Here is an 18678-nt window from a genome sequence, read left to right as displayed (position 1 = left end):
CCCTTGATGTCCTTCCTGGAACCTCAGAATGTCACTTTACTTGGAAATACGATCTTTGCGGTTATAATTCGTTAAGATGATGTCATACTGAAATATGGCAGGCTCTAAATTCGATTTTACTAGAGTCCTTATAAATGAGGAGAAGAGACAGAGACAGAAGTCCACAAAGAGCATATGGCCCTGTGAAGAGGGAGGCAAAAATCGGATCGATGCATCTACAAGTCAAGGGAACTCCAAAGATTACTGGCAACCACCAGAAACTAGGAGAGAGGCATGGAATAGATCCTTTCCTAGAGTCTTCAGGGGGAGCATAGCTCTGCCAACACCTTGATCTTGGGCTTCCAGCCTCCAGAACTGTGAGAGAACATATTTCCGTTATTTTAAGCCACCCAGTTTGTGCTGATTTGTTACGACAGCCCTAGAAAACTAATATAACCACCAAAACGGAACTCTAATGAGATTGCCATCCTAATAGAAACTGTGGAAGCCAGCTGCCCCTATCATGCTTTATGTGCTAAATTATAATAGCTATTGACTTAGAATTGTGTACCTGGCTTCCTCACTTATGGATGAAACAAAAATAATACATTTGTAGATTAGCAGGCGAAATTTAACACAAGCAGACTCCTACTGATTAAACTTCTAAAAATATACTTCGGGAAGACGGTAAATTATAAAGATTTCTGAGATACAAGAGAGAATAATAAACAAATAAACAGGTAAACATGTAGGAAATCTAAGCAAACATTGACTGTATAGAACAACAAAAGTAACACTGTCTAACTTGGGAGTAAAAAATAATAAAAAGCAAAATATTGAAGGAGGTGATCAGAGTTTAAATTATTCAGCATTATTCATGAGTCGGGCAGAAATACTGATTAAGTCAAACTTAGTGATTTTAAAATGCATATTGCATTTTAATGTTAATTATTAAAAGAATACAAATAGAATTATAAGGGATAAAATAGTAGAGAGAAGTAATTGAACATAAAGGATAAAAAGAGGTACGAAATAAAGATAACCAGAGAAAAAGGACCAATATGAAGTTGAAAATAATACTGTAGAAATACTTCTAAATACATTGGTAATCGCAGCAAATATAACTGTATCAAATATACCAGTTAGAGGACAGGATATCATATTGAATTTAAAAATATACCTATCATATGTTACTTCAAGTAGCATACCTACAGCACAAAGACACATTATGGTTGAAAATAAAAGTATGTAAAATGTATGTCAAACAAATAATCAAACACATACTCGTAGATTTGTTAATATCAAAATATAGGCTTGAATACAAAAAAATTAATAAAAAATGATAATAATGATCATGATAATGATCAGTATCATAATGATAAAAGACAATGAACAAATAAGACACAGCAAGCAATTCTAAATTTGTTCACATCAAATAATATATCCTTAAAATATACATAGCAAAAATCAAGAATTACATGCAGAACTATGTGTAAATAATAATAGACTTTTGAATCACTCTTGTCTCTAAAATTAATAGCTCAAGTAAGGAAAACATATATAAACATATGAAAATTTAAACAACACGATTGATAAGCTTGAATAGCCATAGATAGAACACTGCCCAGAAATTGGAGAATATGTATTCTTTAAAGCGCACTCGCAACATTTATGAAAAAAACATCTTCTAGGCTGCAAACCAAGTTTCAATGAATGATAAAAATAAATCTTAACCACCATATTCTCTCACCACAATCTAATAAATAAATAATAAAAATAATTGGAAAAAAACAAAAACATATTTGGAAAATAAATTATGTAATCCCTGGATCAATGAGCTGAGTTTCCAACTTAATAAGTTAAAAATAGTCAAATTAGATTCTGTTGTTAGGTAGCAATTTCAAAGTGTGAATTTAACAGTGCTAATTAATTGTTATTTCACCCTTGAAATTTGTTATTAAGTCCATATGATGGAATATATTTAGGTATGTAATTTCAGTGAAAAAAAGAATATGCAGAACACAATGCCCTTTTTTTTTTTTTTTAAATTGAGACGGTGAATTATTGCAAATAGCTCAAATTAAGTAAATATATTTTTTCAGGTAAACCATGAAAATAATACCATCTGATAAACAATATTATTTTGAGGATAAGTGACATGATGTATATGTAAACACCTCATTCTAAAGCTACCTTCAATTATTTTTGGAACAAAACGAGATAAAATAGACACAACTAATAGATCTTATAGATCATAGAACTTTCTGAATGGAGATACACAATAATGGGTATACAATAATAGGTTAGAATCAGTTGGGGAGATAGACATTGCAATTATTTTTGAAGTTATGCTGAAGCGCACAATTCCTTCTAATATGCAAAAACAAACACACAAAAATCTCAGCTGTGGATGGATCTGTAATGACCCTCACCGGTTACAAAAATAATGAGCCTAATGGTTTCCTCAAGTCTTGCTATTTACTGAGTACTAACTTGGTCCTTTACATACATTATCATGTTTAATTCTCACCACATCACTGTAAGATAGATAGCTCTGAATTGTACTTTAAAAAAATGGAGGCCTAAAAGGTTAAGAAACTTGATCTTGGACACTTCCCCTAAATCTAGCCCATCGTCTATATATTATTTTAATTGTTCACGAATTAACATTGTTTAAAGAGAAGTGATCAATTATTTTTTAGCCTGTCTCCCAATTTAGTTTTGTCTAATGTTTTCTCTTCTTTTGAGCTATGTCACACATTTTTTGGTAAGAATGTAACAGAAATAATGTGCCTTTCTCAGTACATCATAGCAGGAGTTATATGATAGCGATATGTTTTACCAATGGCGATGTTAATTTGCTAATTTAGTTAGGGAAGTATCTGTCAAGTTTTCCCATTGTAAAGTTACTAATTAATAAGTATCTTCTGGTGGGCAGATAGTTTGAAACTACACAAATATCTTTCTCTTCACATAATTTTGACCAATAATTTTAGTGTCTATTACTGATTCTAACCAGTAACAATTACTACTGTGGTTTGACAAAATATAGTTACCTTTTTTTTTTAATTCCACCATTCCTTTTACATTAAGTGGAATTTTATTATAAGAAAGAGATGTTCCTTTAGTCCTATTTGTTTATTCAATTATGTATTTATATCAGTACAGAGACTCATAGATATTTATTTGATGTTATGGGCAATAATTCATTATTATTATTTATTTTGTCACTCAGATTGCCCAAGATTTGGTCCTTGGCAGCTCTTTCAAGTTGGTTTCTATGTTCTTTCATAAAATTTCAACTGCCAATTTTAAAGCATTTCCTTACTTTCTGGTGGTAGGAGAGATTTCAAATCTCTCTTGTACTTTCTCTGCAACAGCTCTGAATCAATCATTTCTCCAATGAGCCCTGGTTCCTTTTATTGGAGAACAGTGTTGAGAAACCAAAATCTGGGTGCTACATGTACTTGTTTCTATAATCCAACATAATTTAAAAAATAAAAATAAAATTGTATCCTGTTTTTCTATCTTCAGGGCGAACTGTAATAGAAGAAATTTGAATGCCAGTTGTCCATATGCACCCAGCAGAATTCATCCAATTGTAACTTTTGGTTGTATCCAGGGATCATATATGTGTCTGGGCTCCAGGCTGGCCATGGAGATGTAGAAACACTGGATATTCTACTCTGTCACTTGACTTGTTTAAGCACATAAGGAAATCTAGGACTTGCTCAGAGATCATTTCTATGGAACCAGACTAATAACTTCTATGCTTGCAAAAAAATATACCTCACTCCTAAATTATAACAAGTGGTACACACTTTGGCAAAGACTCATCCTATCACTGAATTAGTTCCCAATTCAGCCCTGAGTCAGAAGACAGAATGCCAGTTTAGACTCATTAACCTTCCTGACATGCTTCCCTCAGCACAGCATAAATAAATTTGACTCTGAGTTGGAGTTTCCTGTGCCAGATTCTGGGCACCAGTTCACTGGCTGTAGGCACGAGGCTTTACTCTCCCAATAGCTGCACGCAGGAAAATGGCAGCAGATTTGAAATTTAAATGACCTCAGGCAACGTGTTGACCTAAATTTTCTGTGAGTGATTTAAGAGGCATTCAATGGCTCTAGGCAGAAACAAAAAGACAGCTGAACAATTCTCCCATGAATAATCTCAAGCAACTTCAGGGCCAGCTTTTGTCTTCAGGTCTCTGCAAATCACTCAGTAATGTTTTCATCTTGGGGAAATCAACGGGACCTCTGCACTGTGAACAAAATATTGAGCTCAAAATAGTCAGTGCTTAGGAAAAGACAGATGATGCCAGAGCCTGCAGTCTTTGAAAGATTTAGTACACAGAAAATAGTACTTTGGAGATATACAGAAAAGACAAGTAAAGCTTAATACATTTGAGGAGCACAGAAATATAAATATCACACGGACAGGAAGCCTAGATGAATTAGATCAACACTCAGAGGGACAGCTAGGATGCTTAGTAAGAGTGCTTATAGTCCTGGAGTCCTTAAAAATAAAAGAAAATTTGAGCTCCAAAAACATGGTTTGTAATGCTGAAATGCTTCTCTTTTCTTTTCCTCAATAAATAATTTTGCGAATATCTATATTAACCATAGAATCTTGAGTAATCATGTTTTACACTATTACAACATCCAACTTAAAAATTCCAACTTGGCAGGAATAAAGCATTCTCAATTCTAAATAACAGAATAAAGGCTGCACATATCTTTTTAAAATACTTTCTTCCTGTAAAATACTATTCTACTTCGGGGTCATTTTTAAAATACACTGCATAATATATTTGAAAAGTAGGCTGCCCATCTGAGTCTACTGTTTCCTGCTTGTCTCCAGCTCCTGGAATCCTTGCCACCAACTCTACCTGCATGTCTCAGGCTGATTTTGACAAAGCTGTTGAGGATGTTAAGCACCTCAAGATCAAGCCTGCAGACGATCAGATGCTGTTTATCTACAGCCGCTACAAACAAGCGACTGTGGGTGACATAGATACGGAATGGCCTGGGATACTGGACTTCAAAGGCAAGGACAAGTGGGATGCCTGAATGAGCCGAAAGGGACTTCCAGGTAAGATGCCATGAAAGCTTATGTCAACAAAGTAGAAGAACTAAAGAAAAAATATGGAATATGGGGACTAGATTAGGCCACCAGCCACGAATTTCATCTAAATAGATGTCATGCCTTGTTTTTCTAAAACTGTGAATGAAATACAACAATGAAAATAACCGGTTAACCATCTTCCTCAACACTGTCCAGGACACAGCTCTAACAGATTAGGGCCTGAAATGGTTACTGACCTTGCTGAGTAGTTTTTTTTCTGTAGCTCAATTAAAAGTGCATTTGTTAGTTAAAAAAAAAAAAATCTTTTCATAGACATTCACAAGGAATGTTCGGCTTATTTTCTGCAGCAAAACAATTGGCTTTCTTTCATTTTTGAAAATAAAATGCACAAATAGGTATATTATAAATATTATTGATATACAGCTCTTGCAGCATATTAGTATATAATTATCCTTTACTGTATTTAGTTATTAGATATTATTTTTGCTGATAATAGAAATGAATTTCCACCAGAGTTCTACTGAACTGTATTTAACAATAGCTTCTAAAGAGTCTGCCAAGGGACCATAAACTCTGCCTGTGATGAAATAACTAAGTAACAATTGCATCTGCTATGTGGGTAGATTTATGATATGAAGTATTGTTCCAGAATAGCACTGAAGTATCAGATATTTCACTTTGAGAGTAAGTACCATTTATAGTACATTATTCCACTGCAGTGCTTCTTTGAGGAGGAATAAAAGGTGATCTGTCCATAAAACAGCTATTGAGTAAGTTAGGCATAATGGAAAAGAGAAAAGGCCACTCATTTACATCAAACTTCTGTCACAAGAATTCACTCACTGTAGCCCTTCAAACTACTGCAGAATCTTAAAAAGAAGTCATTTCCATTTAATTCCCAGTCAGTGTCATCTGTTCGTTAGTAAGTTAGCTTATATTTTTTTCATATGTTTCAAAAGCCATCAAATGGTCACTTAAGAGTGCTGGGCTTGTAGTAGGGGAAGAAGCCAAAGATCGATTTGATTTCTAGTGATACCCACATTTATGCAGCAGAGATTGTGCCCTGCCACTGATTGTCAGAACAAGCAGGAGGTAGGGTTTGAGGGACAGAATATAAGAAATGGATGTCACCACACTTCCTCAATATAGAAGAGAGTCTTGCTATTATACGGTAAATAAAATCCTAACAACCTGGTTTGTCAACTTCTTACTTTCTATTCGTTTCTCTGTCTTCTAAAACTGTTGGTCATTTAACCTCACTTAAAGGTTATTTGCTTTCATTTTTTAATATTAAATGTTGTGTTGTTAGAATCACAGTTTCTCAGGACATTGCTCTCTCTGGTATTATCACACATACACACACACACACACACACACTAACTCATAAGTATCTCTAGCTCTCTCTACCTATATTAATTAACTGATAATTTTTATTTCTCTTCTACCAAAATAGAAATTCCTTGAGGTCAAGGTCAATAGCTCTTATACTTTTTTAGTCTCCTTAAACTAGAAGTTAATGTAATGTCTTCTGCAGAGCAGGCATTGACACACTGAACTATTTTCTTTTATTTATTTATTTGTTTATTTATTTATGTATTTTTTAAGAAAGGAAGGAAGGGAGAGAGGGAGAAATGGAGAAAGGGAAGAAGAGAAAGAAAAACTGTGAAATGAAACATTCCAAAAATCACAAAATTCATTTGCTAATTTCATTTCTCTTCATATCCTGGGCAGAATGACTAAAAACATTATTAGGTATGAAAGAAAACCCTGGATTATAAAAGAGAAAAAAAAATTAGCACAATAGGTGTGTCTTATATAAAATTCCTTCCACGGTTGAATAATAGTTTTGTGATCATATGGCCTTTAAATCAGGATTCGTATGATTAGGCAAGAAAATATGATCAGATATAATTAGCAAAATGCCAATTTAGCACAACATAGACCTTCAAAAATTTTAATATTGATCAATTTTATTGGGCAAGGCAGTGTAAAAAGACTTGATTGCCAAATAATCCAATCATTTCATGCTGCAAATCAAGTATTTTGTAATTTCGGTTTTTATCTGTTAAAAATGAACTTTCATTCCTGTATAATGCTTGCTTTATATTTTTCTGTCACGTAGAATTTTAGTTGCTTCACCCATGTATATCCTCACACAATACAAATTAATTGTGCCCAAATAATGATTCAAGTTGTTATAAATGTGAGTTTCATGATTTTTTTAAGGTAATAATGAAAAGAAGATTTATAATCAGAAGCAGTGACTGACTTGCATAACAGAACATTTGTGGACGAAGTGGCTGATAAAATCTGGAGCCAATCATGAACATCTATTCTATTTCCAATCGTGGACATCTTTAAAAGTCCACAGATCAGAAAGCAGGTTGATACCTTCTTATAAAACGAAAAAATCCATACTTAGCACTTGCCTTATTAAATGTTACTCACATTGTTGCAAAATAAGATAATATTTGCATTACACTATTTTCTTCATTTTAAAAACCAGAGAATTGATGTTCAGAAAGTTGAAGTACATACAGAGTTAGTATTAAAATCGGTCTACGTAGTTCCAATGCTCATCTAACTTTTTTTAATTAAAGTTTATTGGGGTGACAATGGTTAGTAAAGTTACATAGGTTTCAAGTGTACAATTCTGTAACATTAATACATCATCTATATATCATTGCATTTTTGAACAAAGACCCAATTGTGAAAACTTTTTGAACCGATACTCAATTTCAAAGAGGGTATCTCAGTGGTTGACAATGGAATAGGTGAACAACAGTGTATTTATTTCTAAAAGGCTAATCATTTTCTTATGTTCTTGAGTACTTCAATTGGGTAGCAAGACATCAAATGTTAACGCTAGGACAGTAACTTAAGGAAAGAGATTCTTCTGAAAGAACACAGATACTACTTTCCTAAAAAAAATTTTTTTATTTTGAAAATCTGGCTCTGCAAATTAATTCATGAATTGATGGGCCAAATAACAGAAAGAAAAATGATTAATTTTATTCTCTTAAATAATGGTATTGTTCCAGGTTTTCCTACAATATTGATGACAGACACCTTGTCAAATTGTGTAATTTGTCAAATTGAATGAAACAAATTCCTTAGTAATCTTGAAATTATTCTGTTTTAATTTCATAATTTATTTCATTTAAAGAAAAAGAAAGTATAAATTATGTGAACCCAGCAAAATGAACCCACTACGCAGCTTATCACAAACATATTAATAATAATATTTCTATGTATTTAAATTCACAAAATATTTAAGGATGTAAAACTAAAGAAAAACAACCAACCAATGGGTTAATTTTCAACTGGACATGTTTTCAACTTTTCTTTGAAATGTAGAAGAATCAATAACTAATCGAATAACCCTCTCTACCATTTCTGTAGTTTAGACAAGTGCTTTCCCGAGAGAGAGAGAGAGAGAGAGAGAGAGAGAGAGAGAGAGAGAGAGAGAGAGAGAGAGAGAGAGAGAGAGAGAGAGGGGGGGGGGGGGCATTATCAAAGAGTAACTTTCTAAACAGATTTAGGGTTGACATGTAATTGAATGGAAGGGATACATATTTTTTTCTCTGCAATGGCCATCTTCATTATAAGTTAAAGACAGAAGTAAACTATGAGATGAGACAGGAAACTGGACTTTGGTGGGTTCCTTTAGAATTTCTGGACACAGCCATGGCATCTGCTCTTTTCCTCAAGCTGGAAAAATCTGCACTTTTATTCTTTCTGCTCCTTCACTTCTCAAATTAAAATCTGGCCATCCCATATCTTGCCAGACCTGGTTCCAGAACCTATTTCATATTCATCGTCTCTTCAATTTAATTCCCATCGTCACTGCAGTTTTTCTGATTCAGTTTCCATCACTGCTTACCTCTCCTGTTGCAATAAGTTCTACCTGTTAAAATTCATCATTTGAAAACTAAACCTAATTCTGCTACTCAGAGACATTTGACAGTTGCTTATGTTCCATAGATTAAAAACCAAACTTCCTGCTAGAGTCTACAAAGTCTTTCAGAAGCCAGACTCAACTTAATTGTTCTGGTGCTGCTCGCAACCCTCCACACAACAGACTCCATACTTACTGCCCCCATACATTACTTACTAACCCCAAAGAACCCTGTGTCTGTATCTTTGAACTTGCTGTTCCTTTATCTGGAATTTCCTTTCCCCATTTTCAGCCTTCCACCTTTTTAGGCTCAATTAAAATATTCACATGTCTAAACTTTTCCTTAATCACCCAGTAAGAATGTATGGCCATCTTTATTTGCTTCTCTTGTGTTTTGCTCATTCATCTATTGCACTTTTTATAATCCGGTCATATAATATAATAATTGTACACAAGTAAAGGGAAGTGAGAAACAGTCCCTTCTATTTATGTGTCCTCAAGGTCTAGCATAGTAACTGGCACATGGCATATTTTCCACGTATGTTTAATACGAGTGCCTGAAACCATAATAAAATTGAGTCTCATACCATATTTTTGTGTCACATAATTTTCTGTGCATATATTAATTGTTTACAAAGGACAAAAGGAATATAGTATGAAATACTATAGTTTGAAAGGTTATCATTTATTTCTATCTTTCCCCTTGCGAAAAGATATCTAGAGACACAGAAGACTATTTCTTTATAATTCATAATGACCAGTTCCTATATTTTTAGCTACAAAAATAAACACTTGATTAGATCAACCAGTATTTAAAAGTCATCTTCAACTTTTAAAAATCAAGTAAAATAGGGATCTCAGTGAAATCATTGTTAACTGAATTGAAATAAGCAAATATATTGAAAGCAACGGTTTTTGGATCAACTATAAGTAGGAGAAATTATCGTTGCATTGCCATCCACCCATTTATCTTGCCATCCATCCTTGTGGTTTTTACTGAGAGCCAATTATGTTCCAGTCACTGACCTACTTATGGAAATACAAAGTTGCATACATTGTCCTATATATCTGAGGTTTCTTACATGTGGGAGTACTCAGTTTGCTAAATCAACCAAGCAATTTTTGGAAAATCCATTCTAACAACAACACCACCTTTGCTCACAGAATGAAATGGGCTCATTTGAATCTTAATGTGGCATTGATATTCCAATCAAATTAAAAACATTTCTATTTCCTTGAATCCAAATAAAAGTAGAGGACTATACCAACAGCAAAAGTGAGTAAATAACATTTGCAACAGTAATGAGAGATGTTCTTATTAAATAAATACTTTGCAATCATAGAAGTCATGAAGCATTGCAATGACTTCATGCCTCTCTTTCTAGCCACTGTCAGCCATAATTTGCATCACTAAGTGGGCCACAGGCCTAAAGGTATTCAATTAAGCAGCTAAAGAAGTATCATTTTTCATTTCTAGCTGTGAATCTACATGATAACATTGTCAATAAGAAAGTTTCAGAATTGTTCCAAATGTATTCTGCAGTTACTGTGTGATCAGTTATCATTATTCAAACTGGGGTATCAACAATAGAATAAGGGCGAGGGGAAAATAGTCACCATGAGCACTTCATAATTCAGCTGAAAAATACCTGTTACTACGGTTTGGATGATGTTCTTTTTTTTTTTTTTAATACATAATGATAACCTTCATGTCTGTCTGTGATGTCTTTCCTTTTCACTGCCTCAAAGTAATCTACATCCACTTGATGGCCCATCCTTAATCCTTTCACATTCAAATTACTTTTTACTCCTCTCCTGAAACTGCTCAGTTTACCAATGGGCTATAAAAAATGAGGAGGAGGAGGAGGAGGAGGATGAGGATGAGGATGATGAGGAGGAGGATGATGAATGATGGTAATGCTGAGGGTGATGATGATGATGGTTGTTATTAAACAGTTATGATTCTGACAGTGATGTTTCTCAATTCTAACCCTCTTCTTCAACTCTGCTATGTTTTCGTTACTGGTATAGAAGCTACTACATATTTGAAGCTATTGAACATTTAAAATGTGCATAGTCCTAACTGATACCCTTTCTCTATTTAAAATACGCACTAGAATTCCAAGATCATAGTATGAAAAAAAGAATGTAAAATATCTCATTCATATTTTTTATATGGATTACATGTTGATATTTCAGATCTGTTGGATTAAATAAAATACAAAAATTGCACGTTTACTTTTACCTTTTTTAATGTGCATGAAAAATATTAAAATTATATATGTGGCTCACATTATATTTCTGTTGGTGAATGCTGCTTTAATCAAAGGCAGTATTCCAAACACTAATGAAGTTTAGGATTAAGTGTCTCTCACTTAACTGGCTCCTGCCAAGGCCTCTGATGGGCTCTAGTAAGTTTGTGTTTGTGTTTTTGTATTCTTTTTCTTAAACAAGACACTCAAAATTGCATAGCTTCTAGCCTTATACACTTGAATCTGTTTTGTTGATTGCACATGAGATAATTTACTGCTAGAGCTTCAGCTCATACATACTCTGCAGAGAGACAGCTAAACCCAGACTCCTCATTTTCCCTGCCCTTCAGCCTCATATTTACAACTGCCCAAGTAAGCCTATTTTAGTCATCACATCATTATAATTCTTTATCCTGCCTGAAAACAGTTATTATTATTTGTGGTAGATAATTAAGCTCCTTGGGTATGTGCTCATGCTGTTCTCCGAGACAGATGGTTCAGCGACTCCAGGCCTACAGAAATCCTACTTATCCTCTGAAGGCTACCTCAAGACTCATCTCTAAAATGCACCAGACTATTCCAAACCTCAGTGATCCCTCCTATAGCACACCTGTGTGAATTGTTACCTTTTTCTGTTCTTTTTTTAAAGATGTATTGTCATTTTAGGGTTTATTTATGCTTATTCTCCACTCCATCCGCCCCCAGGCTTCAGACCCAACTGTGTTTTAGGACTTCTAAGAACGTTTAATGTAAAATATCTCATTCATATTTTTTACAAAACAGCATTTTACAAGCACACTTATAAGACAAGCACCTTTACCTCATCTTTTGCTGAGAATTTAAATTAGCAGAAAATAACATAAAAGAGCCAAATCAAATGCCAAGTAGACAGGCAGCATATACTAGATGTGGAAATTTTCCTGGTGGTCTCATTCTGAAAAACCCATTGCCGGCTATTGCTTTACACATTTGTCTAAGAGAGCATGAAAGATGGTAGAGGATACCTGTTTCTGGCATATAACTCTTAGTTCCCTAAGGCTGGAGTTTCTGCTCTGCCCAGTTACTGCTGAACAATCATCTATTCTCCATGCGCCAACAGCCACTTTCTGCCAACACTGGCTCTGCCTCCCTGTTTCCTCAGGCTGTGCTATGTTCTTTTCCCATATTTTGGGAAGCCACAGACCATGCAGCAGTTTTTGCTCACATAGCCTGCTCATCACCAATAGCACAGTGAGAAACAAACACGGGTCTCTCCCACCGGAACATGAGTTCTGAGACTGTCTTTTTCTACATGATATTCTCAGCATCATCTAGAATGAACATTGGAAGAGGAGCCATAATACTTTAGTTGGTAGCCTCTACCTTTTCTTCTCTTCACTTTTTCTGTATCAGAAAACCACTTTTTGTGTCATTGCATCTTCCAAGGGTCCTTTTAAACATTTATTCTGTCATACCCCACTGCCCATTGTATTTAATTGACTTCCTAAGCCTTAATTTTTGAAGCAGTTTTTTTTTCATTATATTAGTTTTCTCTCCCTCAATAGATAGTAGGCTTAAAATAGGTAGGGTAATAGTTTGCATAATTCAAACCTGAAGCAGTATATTATAGTTAAGACCTTTAGTTTTAGATGACTTGGATTCAAATTCTGACTGCCACCTGCAAACTACTTAACCTAGGATGAATGCTTAGTCACTTTCAAACCATCAATTTTCCCACCTGTAAACTGGTTATAAACATAAAACCACTTCACAGGATTTTTGTGAGGATTAAATAAATAGGATATAGGATTAAATAGATTATTTAATAATAAAAAAATAAATTATTAAATAAATAGGATTAAATAAATAAATAGTACATAGAAAGTACCCAGCATAATGCCTGATATGTAATAAATATTTGATAAATATTAGCTTCAATTATATATAGTAATAATGAAAGCATCTCTAGGAGGACATGAATATAATAGGAGTTCAGTAAATTATTGATAGATCAGTCTGATTTTTCCACATCAGAATATATCAGTACACTGGTTTCCATCATTAAGTTATTAAGTTCCTATTGTATCCAGATTTTGTGCGATATATGTGTAGCAGGATATACTTGTATACAAACTATACATGTATTTGATCACCAACTTTGTCATTCTAAACAGGGACATCCACCAGGAAAAAATATATAACCCTAACACATATTTTTTAAACTGATTCTCTAGACTATTCTTCACCTTTAAAACTTTTTTTCCTAAAAAAGATAAAATGAAAATAAGCAATTAAAGAATATAATTTTTTAAATGAACACTATACCTAAATTAGTTTACTAGGAATGTACCTTCAGAGTATAGAACATGTAGAGAAGGACAAGCTCTTATTAACTAGATCAGATCATTAGCCACAATAAGAAATATTGTACATTTCAGATTGCCACGCCCCTAGAGTAAGAAGCCAGCCACATGGTTTAAAGTTGTTCTCTTGGAGTAAATAAGACTTCAAAAGAGTCTCTGAGGACATTTACATATTTGAAAGACAAGGAGATACCAAGGAAAGGGTGCACTGTAAACGTCTTGTCATACTATCACTGTTCTATTACTTAAGATGAAAGACCACAGCAAAGATAAATAGCATCACACACACACACACACACACACACACACACACACACACACACACCCCCTAAACTATCACTAGACAATAAATGGGAAAGTCTTTGTAGTAAATAGCACATTACACATTACAATTTTATTATTAAAGTCAAACTCTAAGGTAACAGACAGCCCACATAAAGCAAACACAAAACACCTAAAAGAGAATCACATTAAGATTTTAACTGAGAAATTCAAAAGTTTCTCAGTGTGTGGGTATCGGGGAAGCCATTTGTGCCAACAATTATCTCTGATAGATTTGGATGCTTAATGTGTAAAGAAGAAAACATGATGAATGGCTTCCCCAGGCACTAATCCATTCTGATATACTTTTGTCCTATTTACCTAGATGCCTAAGATGCTTTCTAACTGAGGGGAGACAAATCTTGCTACTAGCGGAGGTGACACCTGAGAGATACGGCAGTTGATGGAAAAAGTATACATTTCCAGTTGTTCCTCAAAAGAAATTATTCTAATCTTTTTGAAGTTATGCAATCCATCCCTGAATTTAGAGAAGGAAACGACACAAAGGGTCCTTCATTTCACTTACAGAAACATGGATGGTCAATAGTAATCATGAAATGTCAGGATGCAGAATGGTGAGAATTGATGGGAACCATCAGGACAAGGGAGAATTTCTGAGTCTTTTTCGTCAACCTGCTATGATTAGTTGCCTCTCTTAGTGTAGCTCAAGCTAATTTTAGAAGATGGGGGAAAGGAGTGAAATTGTGGGGGAAGATATGGTAAGAAACATCAATAAGATGTAGTATATGGTGCTGGACTAAAATCCTGGCTCCATCATCACTAGCGGTGTGACCTAATCATGCTCATTAATTTTAAGTTGGAAGATTTCCCAAGAGAACACCATGAAGTTTCCCAGAAGTGAAAGACCAAGATCACATTTAATTGAGACTGCTTTTTTTCTATAAGAAAATATATTCACCTTGTGTACCTAGAAAAAAAGAAAGATTGAGTATTCTGTCTTATTTTTAGTTTAATACCTCCTGAGACTGAGCTCTCACTAATTTCCTTGAAATTCTAACTTATTATTGAGTCCTATTCAGAAAATGAACCAAATATTTAACCTAGTAAATGTTTCTATTTTATTTAATATTTTATAAGCAAAATCATCTGTTAAAATTTAGTTTTTGTTTGTATCTTGTTTTACTTTTTCCCCAGCCATTTTTGGGGGATGCATATTAGGCACGCTAGAAGCCCAATAAGGCAGAAGTTGTTTTCCCAGAAAGTCAAAGAAGATATCTTTTACTCTGTCCAGTGGTAGCCGTTAGTTACTCATGTTACAGCAGACTATAAGGATCTAAGTCATTTTTCATTTTGTTGTCTGCTCCAGAATATTAAAGATGTGGGTTAGCATCGGGCTATCTTCAGAATCCATCTTTGGTGCAATTCTTAGAAATTGCAGCTGAGGAATCTGACCTATTTCAGCCAATGATTGCTGGTTCCCCCAACCCCATAAAAAAAGTTCTTCAGCAGAGAAAGGTTAAGAATTTACTGATTTCCAGAAAACTAGGGCAAATTAAATTGATTGAGATCCTAAGGTCTAGTAGTTTACAAGTGTTTTTTTTTGTTTTTTTTTTAAGATAAAGTATGTTGATTTTGCTGATTATAATAATATTAATGAATGCAGTAAATGTAATTATTTGGTACCAGTTACTATTAAGTACTTTAGACGTATTTTCTCATTTTTTATCACAAACTGATGCATATATAGGTATTATTATTATTGTCTTCATAGTACATTTTATAAAACTTTCCATTCAATTTTCACCACAAGTTGATATATACACGTGTACTCTTTTCCCAATTTTACAGGTGAGAAAACTGAGGAATGGGCCAAAGGTCATAAATATAGTAAGGCATGGTAGAACTAGAATTTAAACCAAGCAGTCTGAATCTAGTTAGTTCTCTCACCCATTATCTAATACTGCCTCCTGAACAAAATCATACATAGAACCCCCTTATATAAAAATATTTAAAGCAGATTTCTCAGTTGGAAGCAATATTGGGAAATTTTGAGCTCTGTTCACTTTGTCTCCATGCTGCCTTATTCATCTACAATTCTGTTTTTTAACTTCTCTTTGATAAATTTTTTAGATTCTTCAAAACATAGTTTGAAAGTCACTGATATATTAATTTAAACCTCATTTAACACTAACATTCAAATTACAGTGCAGATCAGGGGTCAGAAAACTATACCCCTTATGACAAATGTTCACCTGTCTATATTTATAAATAAAGTTTTATTGGAACCCAGGCATGCCCATTCATTTAGTATTGTCTAAGGCTACTTTCTGCAGACGGTGTTGAGTGGGTGTGACACCACCATCTGGCCTGCAGAGCCTAAAACATGCAGTGTCTGGTCCTTCATAGAACAATTTTGCCAACTGCTGGAAACCACAGTTAAAATACATCCTACTTTGAGGTTAAATACACTTGGGTAGTAATTTAAAACTAAATTGAGGAAGATTTTGAATAAGATTTTTTTAATAAATACATAATATAATTGCACATTCCAAATGCCAATATTTATCCTGTAAATGGTCCACATATTGCATATGGTTGATATGTGTCTTGTGTTCTTAAATCTCTTTAAGTTTCCCATCCCCTCCTTTTTAATCATTTTAATAAACTTTATGTTTTGGAAAGAAAAACAAGCAAAAGATACTAGAGTTTCCATGTACCCCACGCCCAGTTTCCCCTGTTATTATATATTAGTACAGTGTATTTTTATAGTTAATAAACTAATATTGATATATTATTATTAACTAATATCTGTACTTTACTCAGATTTCCTTAGGTTTTACCAAATATTCTTTCTTTCTTTCTTTTTTTATTCCAGAATCCTACCCAGCATACTGCTTTACATTCAGTCATCATGTCTCCTTAGGCAACTCTTGACTGACAATTTCTCAGCTTTTTTGGTTTTTGATGACTTTGACAGTTTTGAGAAATCAGTCACCTATTTTGGGCCTGCTCCTTTATTGCAACTTTTCTGTTTGTTTGTTTGTTTGTTTGTTTTTTATCATGATTATGCTGGGTTTATGGTTTTTTAGGAGGAAAACCACAGAGGTAAAGAGCTATTTTCATCACATCATGTCAAGAATATGTATTATCCACATAATTTATAACTGTTGATATTGACTTTAACCATCTGGTTGAGATAATGTGTGTCAGTTTTCTCCATTGTAAAGTTACCCCTACCACCCGCCCCTCCAACACACATATACCTTTCCATATAGTATTCTTTGAAAGGCAGTCAATATGCTCAGGACACAAAGCATAAGGGGTTATGTTCTACCTTTTTGAGAGTACAGTATCTACAAAGTTATTTTGAATTCTTCTGCATCAAGATTTGTCTCTTCTCATTATTTTTTTTTCATATCAGTATGGATTTATTGATATTTATTTTACAATTTGGGTTATAGTCTAATGATACTTAATTTATTTTGTTATTCAAATTGTAGCTTTGACAATGGGGGCTCTTTCCAGTTGGCTCCTGTGTCCCTTTAATATACCCCATCATTCTTTTTTTTTTTAGTACTTCTTTACTTTCTATACTATAATATGCTCCAAGTTCATTGTATATATTTTCTGTCCCAAAGCAATCTTGATAGAGAAGAAGAAAGCTGGAGGCATCACGCTCTCTGATTTCAAACTATAGTACAAAGTTATAGTAATTAAAACAGTATGGCATTGGCACAAAAGCAGATACAAAGATTAATTGAACAGAAGAGAGCCGAGAAATAAACCTATGCATATAAGGTCAACTATGACAAGAGAGCCAAGAATATGAAGTTGGGAAAAGGCAGTCTTTTCAATAAATGCTATTGGGGAAATTGGACAAACACATGCAAAAGAATGAAACTGGACCATTGTCTTACACCATACACAAAATTAACTCAAAGTGGATCAAAGGCTTGAACATAAGACCTGAAACATAAAACGTCTAGGAAAAAAATAGACGGTAATCTCCTTGACATGGATCTTGGCAGTGATTTTTTAAAAATCTGATATCAAAAGCAAGAGCAAAAATAAACAAATGGGACTACATCAAACTAAAAAGCTTCTGCACAACAAAGAAAACATCAACAAAGTGAAAACACAACCTACTGAATGAGAAAAAATATTTGTATATCAAATGTCAGATAAGGAGCTAATATCTAAAATATAAAACAAACTCAAACAACTCAATAGCAAAAAAACAAACAATCCGATTGAAAAATGGGCAGAGGATCTGAGTAGACATTTTTCCAAAGAAGACATACACATAGCTAACAAGTACAGGAAAAGATGCTCTACATCATTAATCATCAGATAATGCAAATAAAACCACAATGAGATATCACCTCACAACTGTTAGAATGGCTATTATCAAAAAGACCAGAAATCACAAGTGTTGGTGAGAATGTAGAGAAAACAGAATCTTTGTGCACGATTGGTGGGAATACAAACTGTTGTAGCTACTATGGAAAACAGTATGGAGGTCCCTAAAAAAAATAAAAAATAGAACTACCATTTGATCCAGCAATTCTACTTCTGCATATTTATCTGAAGAAAACAAAAACACTAATTTAAAAAGATATATGCTTCCTTATGCAGCTTTATTTGTAATAGCCAAGATATGGAAAAAAAATGTTAAATATCCATTGAGAGATGAATGGATAAAGAAAATGAAGTATATATAGATATAATGGAATATTATTCAGCCTTAAAAGAATAAGTCTTATCATTTGCTACAACATAGAAGGAACTTGAGGGCATTATGCTAAGTGAAATAAGTTAGAGAAATATAAACACTGT

General features: G+C 33.8%; 1 protein-coding gene and 1 pseudogene across 2 annotated transcripts in view; one reads left to right on the top strand and one right to left on the bottom strand.

The window, feature by feature from the left end:
- The window catches only part of PRKG1 (protein kinase cGMP-dependent 1), a 1124480-nt gene that overhangs the window by 494346 nt on the left and 611456 nt on the right, over positions 1-18678 (bottom strand). The gene's annotated exons all lie outside the window — the stretch shown is intronic.
- LOC117036272 (acyl-CoA-binding protein-like) lies at positions 4876-5150 on the top strand (annotated as a pseudogene).

Source organism: Rhinolophus ferrumequinum, chromosome 16 (genome assembly GCF_004115265.2).
Source record: "Rhinolophus ferrumequinum isolate MPI-CBG mRhiFer1 chromosome 16, mRhiFer1_v1.p, whole genome shotgun sequence".
In the NCBI taxonomy this organism is placed as follows: Eukaryota; Metazoa; Chordata; class Mammalia; order Chiroptera; family Rhinolophidae; genus Rhinolophus; species Rhinolophus ferrumequinum.
Note: the sequence above shows the minus strand (reverse complement) of the source record. Positions and strands in the feature narration are given on the sequence as shown.